The sequence below is a fragment of the Callospermophilus lateralis genome, chromosome 7 (genome assembly GCF_048772815.1).
Source record: "Callospermophilus lateralis isolate mCalLat2 chromosome 7, mCalLat2.hap1, whole genome shotgun sequence".
In the NCBI taxonomy this organism is placed as follows: Eukaryota; Metazoa; Chordata; class Mammalia; order Rodentia; family Sciuridae; genus Callospermophilus; species Callospermophilus lateralis.
In genome coordinates, this window is record NC_135311.1 from 98,241,776 (window position 1) to 98,246,159 (window position 4,384).

General features: G+C 39.3%; 1 pseudogene; it reads right to left on the reverse strand.

Annotated features, from left to right (window-relative positions):
• Nucleotides 1-925: 925 nt before the first annotated feature.
• On the reverse strand, nucleotides 926-2,420 carry LOC143404459 (serine/threonine-protein kinase Nek3 pseudogene; annotated as a pseudogene).
• Nucleotides 2,421-4,384: the final 1,964 nt, after the last annotated feature.

Below are 4,384 nucleotides of genomic sequence, written 5' to 3' on the forward strand. Positions count from 1 at the left end.
TAAGCAGAGGAAAATCACAGCAAGTTCAAGGTGCCGGTGACTCTGATATAAATGGGCTTCAGTGAGCATGAAATTAAATCAATAAAGGCATGCAAAACTTTGAAAACTCTCTTCCCACCCGAAATGAATTCCACAGAAAATGTTTGCAAATAATTCCTCGATGTCCAGTGATTTTCTTCCATAGTAAATCTTTTCAAAGGATTAGAACAATGAGGGACATCTTGTGATCTTCCAAACACACCCTCTCATGTAAATAATTAATATAAAATCTATACTTTCAAAATTATCTTTACTACCACATTTACCTAAACAACGATTTTTTTAAAGGAGTCCTTTTCTTACATATGTGATAAAATACAAACCATGGCATGGAGACAAATATATACAAAATATATTGTGAAAAATCTTCCACACTTTGAGTTTTCAAGGTGGTATAAACAAAAATGGTAATGTGAGATATTTTTATATTATAATTCCATGTATTTAGATCTGCAAACCTTGAGAAAATGTAAAAAAGTGCTACATGGTAATAAACAGAAGTTGTAGCAACAGGAATAGTTAACAAATGAGCTAGTATAAGTGTATATGGTCAGCGTCCGTCTGAGGTAGGCATCATTATCCTCATTTATAACTAAGAAAATTGGGGCTCAAAAGAAGTAATTTCCTACAATCAATCACACATCTAGTTAGTGGTAGAGCGAGTATCCAATCTCTGTTCTATCAGACTGCAAAGTTCATAACCATCTGCTATACCTTCCTCCCTTGTGCTCACTCAGAGGAGTTCTAGATTTTTTAAAACTGTGATGCTAATCAGGAGCAATTTTAAGTATTAGCAGTTCATTCCTCTTCATTCTATTTCCAAACATGAATTCCTCATTTGAAACATCTCTCCCATGGGACTCCAACACATTCTCTGGGGCAGGTGTTACCCATCACACACACCCTGCCATTCAGCTCGCTTCCTCAGTTATGACACCCAGTCAAGGTTGTGGTCTTCTTCCTCAAAGCCCATGTCCTCTTCATCCGGCCTAGGGTCAAGTCTCTCTGGATCCAAAACGACAGAATTGGAACCTCCATCAACACTGTCAGATACTTCTGTTTCGCCAGACAGGGAGCCTTTCAAAAATCGTCTATATATCATGCATGTTTGAAATGCTGAGCTGAGATCAGCAGTGTTAAGGATGTTCAATAGGGTGTCAGGGGTCTCTGAGTCACTGCTTACAGGTACTATTTTCACTATATTATAGAACCACCTCCATCATCCTCTGCAGTTAAACTGGAGGTGAGTATGGGTGCATTTTCCAAAGCTCTTGGAGTTGTACTGGGTACATTTTTCTCCCACTGCTGCCTCTGAGGACTTGGTTGAACTGGCTTTCATGGAAGGACTGACCGATTACCTGACTCTTTTTTCCTCTGGTTACTCTCCTCAATGCACTTTCATGCAGGTTTGTATTAGTACCTTCTAAATTGGGGTGGTTACATCTTTTTTTTTCTCCCTCTTGCATCATGCTTGTTTCGTTTCCCAGAGCAATCGTGATTCTCCCGGGGTTGGTTTTTCTTGGTGTATTATGCTTACACATTTTGGTTTCATCTAATATTTGTTCTCCATATGCTGTGATGACCTCAGGGAGTAAGCAGTTCTGGACTAGCCGAGAGCTAAACTGCCTCTGGAGAGCAGAGTAGTAGCTGAAGGGCACTGTGAAGGATTCCTTTTGAACATCTGCATGACAAGGTAGTAAAACTCATAGGAATAATGAGATGGCAGTGGGTGGATGGACCCTTGACATATTCTGAGAATAAGACTTTTCCAACTGTTTGCCTGAAATGAATGCTTAAGGGTACAGAGTTTATATAGAATGCATCCCAAGGACCAGAGGTCACTTTTTATTTTAAGGCAGGTTTTCCCAAATCTCTGGAGGCACATAATAAGGTGTTCCCACATATGTATAAGCAAATGCCATGGGATTGGAGAGAAAACATGCAGATCCAAAATCTTCCATTTTTACTTTTCCGTTTTGGGTGAGGAAGACATCCTCTAATTGATATTTCTGTGTAGCTCACATTTCTTGTGAATGTGGTTCACTCCAAAGCACATTTGTGTAAACCAATTAAGTATTATAGCTACAGAAAATAATTTTCCTCTTTGCTTTTTAATCTTTTGCAGTAGATCTCCTCCATCACAATATTCTATCACATACAGATGTCCTTCAGCCTCAAAGAATTCTTTAAAGGCAACAATATTGGGTGTTTCATTTTGGCTAACAGAACAGCCTCTTTCCTAGAATTCTGTCTATCAGAGGGAGACTTAGAAGCCTTTTTTTCTAAATGGAAAACATCTGATTGTTGCTTTCTTGCTAAACCGAAAGAGCTCTGCTGAAGAAGCCCTCCCTGATCACTCTCAGGATGGTGTAGTCATCCATGCTGGGCATCCACAGCTGGGCTCCACTCATGTAGTCACAAAGGGCTCTCCTCTATGGCCTCCCAGGTGACCAAGTTGGTTTCTCCAACCAGGTGACTAGTGCGCTTCATAGAGGGCGGTCATGAGAGATTTTTGTTCATGCTATTAATAGGTGTATTTCCTTATACTGCACAGGGTTCTGAGATGGGTGATAAAATATTTTCCTATGAAATGGCCTATCTGAGGTAAGATATTAAGAGTTATGTCAAAGTGGGTAAAGATAGGGACCTTTTCAGTGTAATTCAACAAATATTTGAACACTTGTGAACCATACTTATATCCAAAATTGTACCAAGTATTAGAAAGAGTCAAAGTTGGACAGATTAGATTTCTATCCTACAGAATCCATTCAGGTGGGGAAAATGAAATAGTAGGCATCAGCTTTAAGTCACATATTTTCTCAAATCTCTGAAATCAGGATGCATCTTGCAACTGACACTGTGTGAAAATGTAATCAACATTGCTTTTTTCTTTTTTAGAGGCACATAAATAATAGGGTAGTTTAATATCCATTACCAGGATGAAATATGGTGTTACATAAAATATAATAAAATAAAAAGTTTCCAATTCCCCTCTCAAACCTAAAAGCATCACCCCTCCTGAGAAGAGTATTTGTAGTTGAAGAATTTAAGTCCCAATGGGCAAATTAAGTAGTAAAGTAAGGAATGATTTCACAAAAGCACTTATAATATTTTTTGTTCATAATGATGAAAATGTACTGCTATCTTTCATCATTTTAATGGATAATAATAGGTGTCATAAATTTCATTTCCATTTTCTTATCTTGAAGTTTTTCAGAATCTCCCTCTTTCAGTCATAATAAGATGATCATGCACTCATCATACTCTTCTGAAGATAATATGTACACTAGCAGTAGTTTTGTTCTCCAGTATGTGATCTTTCACCAGAATATTTCATTTTGTCTTGATTTCAGGGTCTCAAATTATGGTTCAGTCCACAGGCCACTGATTTCCCAGAGGAGGAGAACAATACAGAAGCCTGAGATGAAAAACAAGCAAAACTTTGGGTGAACATTTTCTCAACGTTCTCAGGTCAGTGTATTTGGTAGATCTTTCCCAATCAACACACCTTCCAGTAATTCCCTCTTCCTCATGCATTCCACTTGCCCATGCTTCAGCAACAGCTGATTACTGACAAGCCATAAACATGTCTGTGCAGTTCATGCCTCCTGAATTTGCTCATGCTTTCCCCTTTGCCTCAAATGCTTTTCCTCTGTATCTCCTTGTGGAAAACTCATGTTTAATCTCTTAGCTTGGGCTTCCCTAGGGGAGCAGAGCCTGAGACAGAAGTTAAGATAGTAATTTATTTGGGAAATGAACACAAGGATTAGGATGGAGGACTGGAAAGTGTGAAATAGTGAAGGACAAAATGTCGATGCAAGAGGGAATTATTGCAGGACTCTTTTCTGTGGGCAACTGGGCCTCATCCTTCAGAGACCATTTGAGGATCTAATGGAATGAATTTCAGAATTTGTTACCTATAGGATTATGATTTATTCATTACCTCCTGCTCCCTATAGGTCATAAGATGCCTCATGGGATGTTAACACTCTTGCTTTTCCAGGTTGTGCATGAGTCAAGGATGTCCTAGTACAGAAAGTGAAAGATACATAGTGCTGTCAGGTTATGCTTCTGCAAAGTGGTTGTTATGGCAATAGTTACAGTAAGAGGTAAACTGTGAGGATGAGAGGCAGTACCCAAGAGGTTACTTTCCCACCGAGTGTCATGGCTCAGGCCTATAATCCCAGCAATTTAGAAGGCTGAGGCAGGAGGATTGCAAATTAAAAGCCAGCCTCAGCAATGGTGAGATGCTGAGTAACTCAGTGAGACCCTGTCTCTAAATAAAATACAAAATAGGGCTGGGGATGGGGCTCAGTGGTTGAGTGCCCCTGGGTTCAATCCCCAG